Source organism: Grus americana, chromosome 5 (assembly GCF_028858705.1).
Source record: "Grus americana isolate bGruAme1 chromosome 5, bGruAme1.mat, whole genome shotgun sequence".
Classification (NCBI taxonomy): domain Eukaryota; kingdom Metazoa; phylum Chordata; class Aves; order Gruiformes; family Gruidae; genus Grus; species Grus americana.
In genome coordinates, this window is record NC_072856.1 from 10,693,785 (window position 1) to 10,711,675 (window position 17,891).

At 40.5% G+C, this 17,891-nt stretch overlaps 1 protein-coding gene across 4 annotated transcripts in view; it reads right to left on the reverse strand.

The window, feature by feature from the left end:
- BMAL1 (basic helix-loop-helix ARNT like 1) overlaps positions 1-17,543 on the reverse strand; it is a 51,278-nt gene extending 33,735 nt beyond the window's left edge. For 2 of the 4 annotated variants that reach the window (XM_054827217.1, XM_054827212.1), the window contains exon 1: positions 17,302-17,438. The gene's annotated coding sequence lies outside the window, so the exon portion shown is untranslated. Of the gene's footprint in view, positions 1-16,675; positions 16,695-17,301; positions 17,439-17,471 lie in introns of those variants that run through there. The other 2 variants (XM_054827214.1, XM_054827216.1) reach the window with 2 other exon arrangements.
- Positions 17,544-17,891: the final 348 nt, after the last annotated feature.

The following is a 17,891-nucleotide window of genomic DNA, read 5'->3' on the forward strand; positions in this document are numbered from 1 at the left end:
GCACTGTAAAGTCAACTTCAAAGCAAAAATTTTTAGAAAATTAGAAATTTTTCCTTAAGAGGACTGTACACAACCTGGACTGACATTTCCAGAGCAGAAGAGGCATCAAGATAACAAGTAGGTAAGCTACTTAACTCACTCCTCATGTTTACACAAACAGTGGGAATTTACAAATCAGTGCATCTTTAACTCACAACTGGGGATGCCTAGCTTTTGCACTTGCAGTTCAAAAGATGCAGCTTTCTGTTCCAAGATTTATCTGACTCCTGAATATGAGCCCTCGTTTATAGCAGACGGATGCTTTAGATACAAGTTTTAATATCTTTACCCTCCAATTACCCAAACTTAACAAACTAAGTTTCATGCAGTTAAATATAAATCTTCTAATTTAGAGCTTACGAATAAATATCCCAAACCCTAACTGTTCACTGTAAGTATTACTATGACCACTATACGCTCTGGACAAGTTTAATTTCCTTACCGTAGCTAGGTGAAGCTCTTATATCCTCAACAATTTGGCAAATATTCTTCCTGTAGTTCATAATCTCCAAAGTTGTCTTCAATGGCAAGAAGGCAAAATCCTTTCAGAAGAAGTGCTAAGAAATGTGTCTTCTGAAAGGTATCCATATGAAATACCAGTCTAACAAAACACTTTCTCATTTACTTCAAAGGTAGAAGCTGTACGTCAGAATCCCATTCTGATACTTATCCAGTCTGATTTGTGATTTGGCATACCAAGGAACCCATCTAGGATTTCTTCCTCAAGCTTCTAACTACTGCTTGTGCTTTAATATAACTTGCAATAGAATGTCTTGATTTGAAGATTTCAAGGGAGAACAAGCTTTAACTCAATCCACTCCTCTCTCTGGCAACACGCTATTTTAGTACTCCATCAGTTACTTCAGCTTCCAGGTACCAAATGCTTCTGTGCTTCTGTCAGGTTTTCATTTTCTTCTCCCCTCCTCATACCAGAGTATTGTAGGCATCAAAACTAAACCATACATTCAAGCTCTGGCATGACTAATACTACCCAAGTAATATTTCTTTACTAGACTTTTATAAAGTTTATACATTCAGGGATGTTAGATATTTTTCAGTTTAATAGATCAAACCACTACACATTTCTTTTAGTCTCTGAAGTGCATTTATTAAGGTGACAAATCTAGTTTCCTGCATTTTCCTTTGGGTTGAATCACCTGGTCCAAATATTGTTAGACATACTGCATACAGTTGATTCTGTTTTCCAGTCACATTATTACTGCAACAAACCCAGACACATTTGGCACATGTGAGACCTTTCATTCAGAGACCTATTGCCAAACAAACTACAGCTAAAGAGTTTATATCTTCAGGGAACAAAGCATAGAAACAAAAGGGCAAAACCATCATGAAAAGGAGTGTAGACACAGGTGGATGTATTTATACCTTACACTTTCATTTCCAGTTTTTGCACACTCCCTCTGGTCCTGCTAAATTCCATTTCTGGCTATAAGAAGCGTCCCTGCTCTCAGCACTCTACCAGCCTGATGAAGAAAAGTTGACAGGCTGTCAGTTCCTCTTCGATCCTAAAGTAAGCCTTAGGAAAAGGAAGATATTCTCAGCCTGCCTGGAACCACGCTGGGGTATTCCCAACTCAGCTGCCTCTCTACTGTATCCTCTAGCACACATATCCCTGTCAGGTTCATTTTTCCCCACTGGTTTCTTAAAAGCTCTTTTTGACTTAACTTTACACAAAATCAGCTGTCAAACACGTATGCATGACATCCATATGAACAACAATACTTCTTCCTTCAGACTATCTCAGTACTATATTGGAGGTTCAACTTCATTTTTGTTCTCCCACTATACTACTGGGTTTTGGATAGGAAAGCATCACAGCTTTTCATTAAGTATATGAGTAGGTAGTCTGTTTAAAAAAAACTGCAGAAGAACATACAGCGATGGCATAGCTATTGTATGTGTTAAGTTAACAAAGTCTGTGTGGAAATGGAGAAGTTTACAACTTAGAATTATTTACAAACTTCCAGTTTTAAGGAAATAACCCCTCCACATGCACTCATGCAAGTGGCCTCAGCTACTTCTCTCTGCACCTAGAGTCCCTTGGATATATGTGGAGCAACAATATACACTAACATAAATAAGCTCAGCAGTTTGGTTTCCTGAAGTCACACTATTTGCCAGTTAAATCCAAATCAAGCTAGTGAAAACTGAGACACTGCGACAATTCAGCACTTGCATGTTTTATGGAAAACATGCAAAGACATAAGCATCAAAAAAAAAGACACACATGCCATTTTCAGTCTTGCTCAATGTTTCAGAAATAACCACCTCCCCCATTCCTGAAATCCTGGTTTTTAAACAAGCGATCTGCTGCTAAGACTGAGAAAGGCAGCAATTCAGAGTTATGACAGCTCATACTGTGGCATTATCCAATACTCTGCTCTTCAGAAAAATTCACATAAAGCAGTTAGGAATCGCAGCAATAGTGAACGTTGAGAAGTAGGGCAAGTTCCCAAGACAACCCCAGGGCCAGCACTAATATTGATACAGTGCATTATGAGCAGAATTGCTATAGCTGAAAACTACCCATTCAACTGCCCAACCAAGAGTCATGCTTAGTACCGCCACGGTAGAAAGCAAGCATGACTGCAGGACACCTTCTTCCGGTCATGTCATACTTTCACCAGTTTCAAGGGACTGTGAAACCAAAATGACAATTAAGAGAAGTCCTTTAACAGGGCATTAAAAGTAAAGTTAGATGTGTCATCATACCATATGCATAATGACATATTCTTGGCTTCTTCTGTCACAGGACTAGCTACTTTTATGTTTCCTTCTCTCTTACTTGGATAAACCAGAATTTCTGTGCAATGTGATATCTCCAATACCCTACAATATGCACTTTACTAAAGCCAGCATCTAGGAAATTTTTGCTTCTGAGGTTTTGTAAATCAAAGCATTGAAAGAAAGACTTGGTGGAGCAAATCAAGTGATCATGCAGGATGTTTCCTGACTTTTACATTCATGTCCAGAGTAATAAAGTACCTCAGCAACAGCTATATGGCTTGGAAAAAGTCTAGCTCAAGATAAGCACGAGATACTGTTGAAAAAGTTCCACAGAACAGCTAATATAATATCTTAGTGCTATCAAAGGGGTGGCTTCATTCCCTTTTTTCCTCTCTTGTCACCCTTCCTCCAGATCTCCCTTCCACTACTCCAGCGCAGACTTTATAAAGTCCCCAGAGCCTGTCTGTACAGTGTGTTGAATCAATCTGCTCATCAGGCTGAATAATAAAAACTCGACAGAAAGCACAGTCTTCTGGGGGGTTAGCAAGCTCAACCATATTGCTGAAAGGTCAGATGATACCCAGAATCAGCGCAAAGCAAGGGGCCAAGACATGCCAGAAGAGGGGAAGGGGCAGAACGGCCCCTCTCAATGGCAGCGAATGGTTAAAATATTCCTGTAACATCCCTTAACTGCACTTTCAGCTTATTCACAGCAGTCCAGCAGGATTTGTTTTCAACATGCAAATCCCTGCATGGTTTGAGCAAGGCAAGGTGTGCTGAAACCTTTCTCCTTATCCACACCTGCACTGTGACATTACTCAGGATTTTGTTCTTTTGTGCATGACAAGTTATGATTATATAGACACAGTAGAGGAGCATTCCTATGAACTCTGTATTCATTGCTTCAGTGGGAGTACAAGTTTTATTTTCTTGAGAAAGGCCAACAGGAACAGGAAAGCCCTTTACAGAAATGGCTGATGAAACAGGTTTCTTTTTTCGTGCATCTATACATTAATGCTGAAGTTGAACCACCAAATTTCCAAACCTGTGACATTCAGCTGCCAGAGATATATCTGGATACAAGGCTCAGACTTGCATTTTTTCCAGGCAGGTTTTAAATCTATGATTTCTAATTTAAATCAACAGTCAAGTTTGAATGCATACTTTTACATTACAACTGAAACTGAAAAAGTGTTTTAAAGTTGCTGTTGCATTCAAAGCAGACTTGCATTACCAAACCAAGATAGCCCTTAATAAAGGCAGAGTAATGATCAGGAAGCACCAGCAATTCACTTAATAGGGTCCCTATAATATGCAGACATCTTGACTATTTAAAAAAAAAAAAAGCAAGTGGGGAAGAACACCCTGTCATCCACAGAAAAAAAAACAGATAAAAAATCCTGCCAACACCAAACATGCACAAAAGAGAATGAAAACTTGCTTAGAAAAAAACCAAAACAAAACACAGCCACACATACCACAAAAGGATTCTTGGTAAAACTGAAGGCTTCATTTTTTTAAAAATTTTTTTCTTAATGATTGCTTTCGCTTGGATCAAAGATCCACCCATGCAACGACCCCCTCTTCCAAATGAAGGAGGGATACAATAAAGGACAAAGGGCCATCTGACTAACAGTTGCAAGCAGAAGTTTTTCCAACCCATTCTTTTATTCCAAGAGAACATTCCACGACCTACGCAGTCCGATCCCAAAGGACCTAGGAAGGATCACTAGACAGTTCACATTCCTCCACAAAAAGTTTAAGTAGGTTTAGATGATCTTATTTCCGCAAGTAGCAGGCTTGTGCCAAATATTAATAATACAGTCCCTTAGTTACCACTTACAAATGCTCATAATTATTTACAGCTCCTGAACAGTACGGAGGACGACTTGGATATCATCCAACAAATTCACAGCAATTAAATTTATTAGAAAATGGAAAGCCTTCCAGTTTCACTCAGTGGAACAAGACAGGCACTAAGTTCTGTATAAGGAACAATGAAGTAAGCTAGAAAATTGACAGGACCAAGGTCTACAAAATCATCAAGTGTCATAGGGACATCAAACAAAGATTGGCTGAAAGGTTGAAAACAGCACAGCTCTTCACACCTGAGATAGCAGGCTGTAGAAACTCTGCTACATAACAGGCAGACTAGATGATCACGTGGTTTCCAGAGAGAGGTAGGACCAATTAATGGCAAGGAATTCTACTGAGGATTACCACCACATCTGGCTCATGATGTCCTTGAGCTGAAAATAACTGTGGGCCAGTGTGAGAGGACACATGCTTGCCCTAATCTTACTCTTTGCTGGGCAGCCACTCACAGCCACTACTCAAGACAGGACTCTACAGGAACAGGGTCTTCGTTACACCATGCAACAGTCACTATTACCTTCTTTTCAGTATTAGCAAAAGAACATTATCTCAATTCCTAAGTATTCAGAAAAAAACTTCTACTTACAAGAATGACATACATGGAATACCCATAGTGAAAGTGTAAAGTATACAACACCCTCAAAAAACCTTTCTAGGTTACCTCTGGTTTAAGTCAACTAACCTGCAGTTATCACCATAACATCACTTAACACCAGGTGGAAGATTTAAATTCAGTCAGTACACATTACGCAGAGTTTAGCAAGGCAAGCGTAAAAGCTTCACTTACCAGAAAAAAAATAGTCTAATATAGGAAACAACATTTGTATGTTGGGCATCTGCTTTCATAAGTGGAATTTCAAACCCAGTTTAAACAACTACATTCCTATGCAGCACCTAGAAACAATAGCACTGAGCAGGGAACCTTGTAAAAGTCGTTAGGCACAAAGCACCCGAAACACACACTCGGGATGGCCATCCCACACTTCACCTTACTAAGCACTTCAGTTAATATACACAGTTCTCCACTCACCTGAAGTCTTGCCTACAGTTTATTTTACAAAGATATCCTGGATGACCTGATGTTGCAAGAACCTATTACCCTCCTCCCACCTTTTCTGTTCCAAGGCTTAGTTCCTCTTGTTCAAAACTTCCAACTTTTCTAGTCTGAATTGGAGTAGGTCACCTATCAGGCAGTAAACCTCATTTCATTTTCTCCTACCAGGTAACCTCATCAGGTCATTAACTGAAGGATTAATTCAGTGAATTGCTTTTTCCTCCTTTAACTAAGTTTAGCTGTATTTGTTTGGTCTCCCACTGTAGTAAGGTTGTGTTTGCAAACACAGTTCATTCCTTGAATTCTTTTCAGTTTTCTATAAACACTTAACTTTAATACTTTCTTGTACTTCATTAAGTGATAATTAACATCATACATATATCAAACTACTTTTGTATCCAGCTTGATATCCTTGTTTACCAAGTAAAAAAAATAATTTGTCCACCTCTCTGTAACACTGCACTGGGATCTGCCACCCTCAGCCACTTCAGATCTTCATCTTTTAAGTGTGATATACAGATATATGACTGTTTGGCAGCTAGTTAGAAATCGCACAATTTCTTAAGCAAGATCTTATCGAGTCACATAGGCTGTTGGAGTGCTAACTAAACACACCAACCTGCGCCATTTGGCTCGCTCACCAGTAAGAGTCTCTTCTGTTATCATATAATTGATACAGATGCTGACTAGTGTAACATCAAGGACAAAGCCAAGTGGAAATTGCCAGAAACAATGCTACTGACTAATCCTTGCTTAGATCACAAACAGTAACTGTATGAATCAGTTAGCTAATTTATTTAATATGGGGCTACACGGATTTTTACAGTGCAGCATAGACCTTTCTTTGGGAGATTCATGTGACAGAATTCTTACTTTTTTTTTTTTATTAGATGAGAAGTTGCAAATCTAAACATTTAACCCTTTGTAACTGAAGTGTGACTGCAAGAGTTGTTAACCTCCTAGCTTCAGCTTTCAACTCCATAGCACTGGTGAACTGTTCAGAGATCCAAAATAGATTAAAAGTTATCCTGCCAAAAATAATTTTAAAAAAAGCTACAAGTCTGAGTAGATGACAGTAACATGATTTAGGGAATCAAACAAGTACCAGCATTGTACAAAGGAGGGGGATGGATGATGAGCTCAACAGTAAGCGTACATATAACTTATGTAGCCAACACACACCTGAACACGAGAACACACAGGTTAACTTCTATAGGGATGTTATAGGAAGAATAAGCCAACAAAGCCTCCAGCGTAATAGAAGTATTCAGAAACAGTCTTAAAAGTGTGTGTGCGTGGGTGAGCTGTTGCTTTGAATAAATTTATTCCTTTTATAGGAGGCTCTTTTATCAACACCCGAGTAAAAACAAATCAATCTGCAATACATAGGAGCACAGTCAACAACCTGTATGAATGCTATTCAACATCCAGGCAAGTTAGATTTAAGAAATATTGTTCTGCATTGGAATGGCACATAAAAACATCAAAATATAATTGTACTGAGATGATTGATGTTTACAGACTGAGAAGTAGGAATCTGAAAACTATGAAGTTAAGCAGAACACAACAATACAGGAAGCCAGCAGGAACTAACTGACCACCTCTCTTAAGAGCGGAAGACAATTATTAGCTCACATGTGGAAATGATTCTGATGAGACTTTTGGAAGGATGCGTGGAAAATACAGAACTACACCATAAAGAATGACAAGAGAAACTTACAGGCTGTTGCCAAAACAGACTCAGCCAAATTACATCACAGGGAGGAGTTAAAAGGGATGTGTTGTGTTGTATTTGAAGGTGGAAAACTATGGTACTTCCTACAACATGCAATTAGGTTTGCTAGAAAGGGAAATTAAAGTTAACTGTGTTTATCCCTAATGTTTCTTCTCTAAGTAGAAACATGCTAGTGCATCAAGGCTCTTCCAGGTGTTGGAAAGTTCCTTTTTCTGCTTCCTCAAATTCTCTAAAATCCACTCGCCAGACCCTTCTACGGATAAACCTGAGAACTTATACCAATGTCATTCTCTGACCTGGCTGCCAACACAGTATCATTCCAAAACATCACCATCACCACAAAACACACACACAAAAGCAAACAAAGCGCTTACAGAATGGAGACAAAAGGATAACAAAAAGCCACGCACAGGCAACTTTAAGGGGGATTTTTTTTTTTTTTGGGGGGGGGGGGGGGAAGGGGTGTGTAAATAAAGTCAGAGATGAGTTACCAGGTTTTCCAAAGTCACCAAACAAAATTCAACAGAAAAATGGAAAAATAGGTTTCACTGACAAATAACAGAAACCAGCACTTTCCCAGGCTTGCCAGGGGACACAATCATTCTGGTATGTTTAGGGCTACAGGAAACAAGCAAGCTACGGAAACATCCTAAAACTACAGGACAAGTCAGATGACTAACAAAATATTTGTTTTAAAAAATAAGAAGTATGCATCTGAAAGCTGTGCCAAAGGAAGTAGATTACACAAGTTTTACAGCACACCATGAATGAATCCATAGAGGTTTAACTACTTGCCTGAGCAAATCCAGTTCTAAAAGGCACATTAATTTTGCCTAAAGAGCACTCAGAACTCTGCTAGACTAACTTAAGCATTTAAAGAAATCTCAAAAGTCTTGTAGACCTGGACAATGATCAGTTCAGCTACAGACAGATCATCAATATGCTACAATGCTAACTAGGTCTCAAATGAGATACCAATAGGCACGTCTTCCTTTTTTTTTTTTGTCCCGCTTCCGAGATGTGCAACTATTTGGTCCTCAGTAGTAGTATTCATATACTCTAGGGGGGGAAAAAAAAAAACAGTCATTAATTCATTTTAAGTAGAAGGCATGGATTCTCCTGTCATCTGCTGACTTAAACCTTTCCTTATTTTCTATTTATATTCCAAAAAGTGTACATCACAGCCATACAGAAAACAGATTTTCATGTGACTGAACACATGGACAGTTCGCCTGAATGGCTATTTGATAAGAACACCAAGAACAAACTAAGGTGCCAATATTTCTCTAAAGGGAAGCCTGAGTAGGTTTTAGAGTTCTCCTTCCAGAAAACAGAATATGTAGACAAACTGATAGCAAGACAAGATCTACACCAAATTAGAGAATCATTCTTAAGCAGCAATTCAAGATTTATTTTTTCGTTACACAGAAAGGGAGCAGAGGTGCGCACAGAGGTGCATGCAATTAGTGGACTTAAGTCCAAACCATCTATTGTCTTGGTGGAAAAAAAAATTTTCTTCCTTTTAGTCTCCTTCTTATATTCCATTTCCTCCAGATTTCCTGGCAAGCCTAACTGGAGACATTGCTGGGTCTCTGCCATTTTTAGATAAATTATCAGTTTGACAACAACTTGGACTTCAAGGAGTGTTCAGCGCCGGTAAAGTCAAGTGATCATGGTGAATGAACTCCTGAGAGATTTGCGTATCTGAAACACTTCTATATTTGTTCATCTGGCAACCTAGAAGCACATGAGCCAGTAAAAGGAAAGGGAAAAGAATCAGAGGTCTAGCTGAGTTACTCTTTCTTGTTATGAAAAAGAATTTTAAAAATGGCACAAAAAATAGTGAACGGTTCCACTGTGTAGCTCCAGAGATGGAAGTAAAAAGTTGTTTATTTTTCTGGCTTCTGGGTATCAAAACCAGATGTATTGTTTTTTCAATTTTTTATGTAGATTTATGAAAGAAGTGACCCAACACAGCTTAATCCAAAAATGTTCTGCCATTAATCATCATCTTCCACATCAAGGTTGCACTGTAACATACTTAAAACAGCAGTCTTCACACTTATTGCCTCTCCCACCTCTCCTTCAGAACTACTCATTTCATTAGCTGTGCTGTTTTCTAACCTACAAAAGCACAAATATTTATGAAGCCACAAGGTGTATGGTATCAGTGAACTGAGTAATCTCAAAAAAAGTTATCCCTGAGCCACAGCAGATTCCCCAGCCCACTACCTTTGCCCAAACATGTGCCATCACAGAGCAGAGGGACAGGATACATGGATGGAAATGGTCAGCCAGGAAGGAGTTGGACTGTTGATGGGAGCTACTTTGTCCATAGCAACCCAGTTCAAATGATCATCAGAACTACTGTCCAAGTACATCCAGTTGTCAATGGATGTTGCAAAGGATTCATGTGTCATCATAGGACAAACTGCTGGGCATCAAAAACAGATAGCTCTTTTTGGCCATAGGTTTTTGGGTTTTGTCCTGCCCAAGTACCTGAGCACAGTCCTGGTGATACTGCCCTGGACAGAGCAATTTCCCACACAGGTCCTTGAAAGCCTCCAAAAATTCATCAGTCAGACTAAAATTCTTGGGAGGAACATATATATAAAGGACAGAGTCAGAAAACTCAGACGGTGGCATCAGCTGAACACAATTGTTAAAATTTGCTCTGAGCTGGTAAATTGATAATCTCTACCAGGAACAGGAATGTAAAAACATCAGTTTCTACAACAGCTGACTGCTGTAATGATCTCTACTTTTTTTCCCCCCTCATCATCTTATTCTTAATGATAACAGCATTAGAGTAAGATGAATAAAGAGCTATTCCAGCTAAGAAAATAAAGCAGGCATTTGCTATGGAAGAGTCTCATGATCAAGTCGGCTAAATTAGGACAGGAATTACTTCATTCAACAAATAATGCCAAATACAGTAATTAAGTACTCTTTATTGCCAGCTAGGATCTTTTAAACAGACTGAACTAGATTTTTAAATGCTATAATACGGAAATACTCATCTTTCTTCTGACTATTCCCAGGCCAGAGAGGCTGACCAAATTGCTTATGTCTCAGATATGAGGGGAGAAAAAAAAAAAGTGTGTGTATATATACACACACAAGCCCTAAAATGTCTGACAGAGGTAAAATAGAAAATTCCAGCATAAACCCAAACTAGCATAAAGTCATTGCTCTTATTTCTCTCTTCCTATTAAAAATAGGAATAGCCAATTGCTGGCCTTATATTTCTAAAATACAAATAACCTCTCAAACTTCTAGAATTTAGACCTAAACTGCATGGCAAGCATTTGGCAACATTTTGAATAGATTATTCTTTAATGATTGGAGAGCACTTCCAGCTACTCTAAGGTTTTTATGTGACAAGTCCCACTAAGAAATCACTGAACTGACTTGACAGGTTTCTAAATTAAACTGTAATATTCAGTGGCTAGTTCGGTCATTGCAGCAAAATAGTACATTCAAAATAGAGAAATAGAATGAATTCTAAAACAATAGGGAGAAACTGAAGTATTTGTAATAAAAAACTTCCAAGCTAATGCGTAACTTCTCTTCACACATGCTTTTTCACTAAAAATGGCATTGTGAGAATGAAGGGTTGTAACAGACATCATTTAAAACGTCCTAATTTCACATAAGAAATAACACAAGTTCTACAAATGTAAATTTTTTACAGCATCTAATATCATAAAACTTCACTTAGATTGTAAAAATTAAGGTGATGAAGACTTTTCAAAATTCAAAGCCATAGTAAACTGGGTATAGATTAGAACTACAGTATAATGTTACTCCAGGACAGCAAGTTTGCCTAATCTTCAGAGGCTTTATCAGATCATTAAGGAAAAAAAATTAAAAAAAATCTAGATACCAGAGCCTTCTAAGATGAAACTTAAGTAAGTTTCTGGAGTTATGAATTTGCGCCACATCCTGAGTATAACACAAAAACATTCTTAAGTATGTTGACAGCACGGTATTAACACTGACTTTTTTCCTTGACTCAGTGAATTCGTAACAAACCAATTTGTAAACACAAATTCAAAGATTACATGAAATGACTTGGCAACAAAACATATTGGGAAAAGGAACAAAGGCATCCTGTTTCTCAGTCAACAATTCTAGAACTGCAAATTGGAAAACCCGACAAGGTCAGAAAACACGTTCTAACATAAACCTCAAAGACTAATCTCTGATTTTTTTGCAATGTACTCTGAACCCCAGAATTTATCCCTGAAAAATGACCAGGCCATTCAAGACTACAGGCAAAATTAATACTATTTTAAAAGGTTATACTAAAACTAATATGCTAGTAGCCAAACTGCAGCATAAACCCCAAATCTCAGGGGGTTTTAAAATACAATTATCAGAGATCCTTGAGTGAAGGGTAGAAATAAAAAGTAGAACTTGAACTAAAGCCATTTTGCTGTCACTCTCAACACAACTACAATGCATGCACACAACATAAAGGATAAAAGTTTTATTAGTTTTTACTACATGTTTCAATTTGAAGTAAAACGATAAGTCCTAAATTTCTTAATGCTCCAAGAAAAACCCATAGATAACAAAGAAAAATCAATACATAACAATCCAAGAAATAAGTTTCCTTGAACCGGTTTGGTTGTTTAAGTTTTAAAGACAGAAAAAATATTCTTCAAAAAGAAGTTAAAATATATTAGGTTTATTTTCTCCTGATTCTTCTAGGAAGTAACTTTTCCTTCTCACTTCACTCTGTTACTATTCTGCAGTACAGCATTATTTAGCAATTTCTACCAAAATCTTTCTGATCTTGTCCTTTTTTGTTAAGCAAGCTAGAAAAGGCAAAGCCACTTTAAGGAAGTTTCCAAGAGAAAAAGAACTTTAGATCAAGAATAATACTCATTTCTGAGTTCTCTGATGGTCTTATTTCATTCTCCCTCCAAAAGCTACATCAATCCCAAAAGGGTAAGACTAACTTTAGAGTTTTCCAAGTAGTCTTGTATCACGACTTTAAAACACATGGATTCCATTAACTTATTTTTAGCTGACACAGAAAGGAATTAAGGCACACAGCTACAATTGAATAAGCATATATGATTATTATAAAATGCCTCCCAGTAAAGCGGTTTGAGACACATGATGCCAATACACACTGCTTAGGAATTGCCAAACACCTCCTTCTCAGCATTACAGCAACTGCATGGTGGAAGATGTATTTCCATCACAGCCACACCAAGTAAGGACCGTTAAGGATTTAGCAATATAGTTGCTGCTTCCTTTACACAAGGTGCCACTAAATTGCCTTGTACCTGTGGAAAATAGAGCCCACTAACATTTGCAAGGAAAATACTGTCAAAACAAACATGAAAACTATAACCATCTTCCTCAACTGCTTACATTCATATGAATGGGTTTTTGAAAGTTAGTAGAGAACATCAACATCTTAAACTACAAGAAATGTGGCTTGCTATTTCACCATTCTAAAATCCTGCCAACAATATTTCTTGCTCTATAAGTAGCCTACTGGCACCATTCCTACAGAAGACCAACCTACTAAACTACAGCATGGCTTCAGCTCAGGGTCACAAGTTGTTCTGACACCAGCAGCTGACCTAGAAGCGTGTCTGACATCAGAGACGTTGAATAACAGCTTCTCAAATGGCAGGAGACTGAAAAGGTTACAAACTCTGTATGCCTTGGCTAAGAAATATCTTTTTGCAGCTACAAGGGAGAAAAGATGACCTGAACACAGAGAAGAAAGATCAATCCTTGCAGGCAAGGAAGGGGCAGCGAACACAGATAGTCCTGCACTATACACATGAAGAAGACATTATCAGCCAGTTCTTGAACTGAATTAAACTATACAACCACTACAGGAATTTTACCAACAGCTAAAATAAATTTGAAATAATATCAGTCTTCTCTGGGATAAAGACTGAAATGTCAGACTATTTTTTGTTGTTGTTGTTAATGAATATTCCAGACTACCCAAGCCTGAAGATGCCGTTTTGATCTGCATTCTTCTGCAGAATGGATTAAAAAAGAAATTACATTTCTCAACATCTGGTGAAAGATCAGGTTTCCAAGGAGATGAAGTCTGGGCCTTGGATAAGTAGCCTTACTGCGTTTTTCCAACAAATTGAAGTAAAAAAAAGGCAGGTGCAATATGCAGTTCATGCCAGCAAGCTATTCACCTCAATATCCACCTCATTCAACGTAAAGTTCAATTAAATATATACCACAGGTTATTTAACAATATCCAAAGTGATTAAATACAGATACAAACAATTTGATAATTACAACTAGCAACAAAAGATCACAAAAAAAACTTAAATAGGCTTTCCAAATAACTCAATACACTAACTCTTAAAAAGAAAAGCATTCTCGTTTTCTAAGAGCATCATTCTGTGTTGTTTCAGTGTCTTGAGTTTCACCTACATAACACCACAGGAGTATGCAAAAGTCACCAGTTTGCATCTGATCTGACTAAACCTGGAATATATTTACTACCACAACACAAGACTACCATAAACATATATATATGCATACGTATATATATATACACACACACACCAGGCAGAATTGCTGCTTTACTTTTTGAGCCCGTTATCTAAACCCTACAGCAACTCTTAAACCTAGATTGAAAGATCTTTCATCACTTTTGAAAATGCCACAAAACACCTTATTTGCATCTTCAAGCACCTCTAAAATGCAGATCCTAATTTCTACGGGCTGATCAAGCAGAGCTTTCAACAACTAAGTACAAAAGCTGATGCTGAGTTCCAGTCAGTATCATCTCAGCTACTACATTTATCAAACCCACTTACTTTTAGTCTGAAGGTTTCCAAGTATGACAGCCAAACCCAAAATTTTCAAACCATGTTTAATATATTAAAGTTACAAGAGAAACCTTAAGTATTCTTTGCATTCTGTAAACTTACTGAGAACAAGGAAGCTACACAAGCTTCAAAATAGGTATTTATTCTGGGCTTCTCTTTGCAATCATGTGCATGTCATGCCTTTACACATCTTTTCTTGAAGACAACTGAAGTTAGAGAACTTTAAACTTTATAATACTTTGAGACATAGGTAGCTGCAATGGTAAAAGTTAAAAAATGAAAAGCATACAAGTTACAGAACTAAAAAAGAGAAAGCCGCTAAGGGATACATGAAATTCACTTTGTTTTACTTAACAACAATGTATTCCTTCAGGTTTTCCTGTACCTCCTGTCAAAGCCTAACCACACAGACAACTGGCTCTGTGCCAAAACCAGCTTAAAATATTGAATTTGAGCATGAAAACATCACTTCTGTATTCATCTAAACCTATTAACCTACAGGTCTCTTGGTATTTCCAGTGCGCTTGGTATCAGTTCACTTTGAAAAATGGTCTTACTCATCTGCAGCACACAGGCTGCAACTATCACATTAGGTCTCAGCTTTTTCATTGTAGTCTTGTGTAAAGAACTGTGTGCAACTTTAAGTTCTGCCAAGTAAATCCAATGAATGTTCACTTGTTCATAATCTTGGTTTCCCAAAAGAATCTTTGAGACCAGGTATTTGAAGGAAAAAAAAAAATCTCCACTAAACTCCCCCCTACATACATCACCTTCCTGATACATCCTTAGCAATGGTCCCCAAATACAGCAGGACTCTTGGTAGCAGGTGGTAACAGTGACTTGGTAGCAGGCCCTAACTTCTGGTCTGGCTTTATGGAATCCCAGCTACAGCTAAGTTAGTTTACTGACACCCCCACATCTCCCCAAAGGGCCTTGTAGGGAAGAACAAAGCAAAACAGCTATCCTTAGGTTCTCTATGGTAGGCACTTCTTGGCTAGGCAGTCTCCCAACGTACTTCTTTTACAGACCTTGAGGCTACATGGCACCATCCACCACAACTGCCATGTGGACAGACAACGGAAACACACAGTGTGGAAGAGAATACGGGATAAACCAGCACATTAATCTATAACCACAATATTTTATTGGGTTATTTTATAGTCCATTTCTACAAGTAGGCATAAAATCATGAATTGTCATGAGAAACATAAACCCACAAAACTTAGAAGACTTTTCCCTTAATAGGCAATCGTGCTTTAAAATATTCAGATGAGGTCTATAGTTTCTGACACTTCAAATAGCTATTTACATTTGCATATTCCTAGAGCATACAAAACATACATTCTTTTGAGGGCAGAGTTTAACCACAGCCTTCTGCAAGACCATGTACAGAGACAGTTAGTATTAATAGTTAATTAAAACAAACAACCTTCCTTTTTCCCCCTACAAACTTAGCTGCAGCCTGTTGCTGCAGTCAGTTGCTACCATTTAAAAAGTCCTTTTGACAAAAGAAAAGATATACTAAACAGTCAGGACAGGTATTTTAATGCTAACCTATTAAAAAACAAATTAAAATGTAGTCTCATTTTGAACATTCAAGGACCAACATTTTGAAGAAATTTCTACATAAAGACCAAATTAATTTTATGAAGAGATTGGATTCAAAACCGTTTAAAAATACAGTTGCTATCTGCATCAACCCTTTCTACCTCGAATACTAAGAAAACACTTAAAAATTGCTGTGGGCATATCTGTTTCAAAAGGAAGAAAACACACCCACTTGTTTCTTCACCATTATTTTCAAGTACTAAAATCTTTCCAAAACTGTTATAATTGAGGCATCAGAGTAACAGAAACCTCAGCAATTAAAAATGCAAACTGATTCCCCTGCCTCTCCAAGCACAAAATCCTGATCTTGGGAAGCCACTTTAACATTCCCAAGTATTCTACATTCCCTATCATAGAAAAGTGTTCTTTCTCCTGTTGACAACAAAGATGCACATACACCCATCAGCAACAGCCCGGGAAGCGACAGCACCAGGGAGGACTGCCTCAGGACCCTCGGGTTCACCATAAAACCTTCAGGAGGTAACAGAGCTGTACTGTTAGGAAGCAAGGAATCCCATAGCTGTGGGACTGGCAAGTTGGCTCTAGTTGTCTACAGGTAGGACTGGCCTCCTCCGTGCAACAGTCACAACCCATAGAAATTTCCAACTACTACCATAATTTTGGTGTTTAATACACACACTCCTCAGGCCTCAGCTAAAGCTGACTTTACCACAAGGCACCTGATTTACTGAGAAAGACCCAAGGGATCGGCCGCAGGACAGAGGTCGAAGGGCCCCATTCCTGTTGCTGGGGAAGGGGCACCAACATCTCTGCTCAGCGACTTACCTCAGCCTCCGTGTCCCTGAGAAGGCTAACTCACACCTGGGAGGAGGAACAAGCCTGGCATTGCCTCCACTGGGCTCCTCGACCCCCGGTTTCGCCCCGTTCCGCCCCTTCCGCCGAGCCGAGGACGCACCGACAGCAGGACCCCCGGCCCCAGCGCTGCCCCCGGGGTCCGGACGAGCTGCCGCGCCGGCAGCGGGCCCGGCTGCAAACGGCCGCGACTCGCGTCCGCCCCGTCACCTCCGGGTCCTGTCACACCGCCGAGACAGTCCATACCGGGGTCGCTCCGTTCGCGGCCCCCCACCCCGGCCCCAGCTCCAAGGGGCACAGCCCGGCACTGCCGCCGCGGGCCCCACTACCCCCCCTCTCCCAGTCCGGCCCCTTCCCACCGGGGAAGCCGCAGCCCCCAACCCCTCCCGGGGCAGGTAGCTCCCCACGGCCTGCCGGAGGAGGCAGTTCCGGAGGGGTGGCGGCCGGGGGGGGTGGGGTGGGACACCACCCACCGGGCTCCCCCCACCCTCCAGGGGGGCGCCGTTCCCTCAGCCGGGGCCGCGGACCGCCCTCACCCAGCAGCCCACCGCCCGTTAGCGCCCCCCCCAACGGTCGCCCACTGCCCGTTAGCGGCTCACCGCGAGCTCCGCGCGCCCCCTCGCCGCGCCGCGCCCGGGGGGGGGAGGAGGGGGAGCGGGTCGCTGTCCCTCGGCAACGCGCTGCACGCTCGGAGCAGCGCCCGGCGCAGGCAGCCCCCGTCCCTGACCTACTTTCCGCCTGGCTTGCCACCCAACGGCGCACCACTAACCTACTTTCCAGCCAATGGCACCCTCCTCCAGCCCCAGACCGGACGCGCCCGCCCGCCAACGGGCGAGCGGCTCCCCGGCGGCTTTGCCCAATGGTCGGCCAGAAAGCGGGCAACGCCCGCCCTCCTGAACGGCAGCTAATCCCCGGGCTCCCCTGGAGTGGGAACCAATCGAAAAGGCGGCTGGGAGTTTTGATCCCGCCCCCCGGCCGAGGGCGGAGCTGATGGGCGGAGGGAGGGGCGCGTGCGCGGTGGCGAAGCGGGGAGGGGGCGGGCCGGGCCGTTAGTCGCGGCGCGGGACCCGGATGTGGCGACGTCGGCGTGGCGGTTTTCCGTGTTGGTTTGCCTGTGGCTTCCCGCGGCGGGCGGAGCGTCGTCAGCAGCTCCTTCTCGATGCCTTCCTTGCCTCAGTGCCGCCGCTAG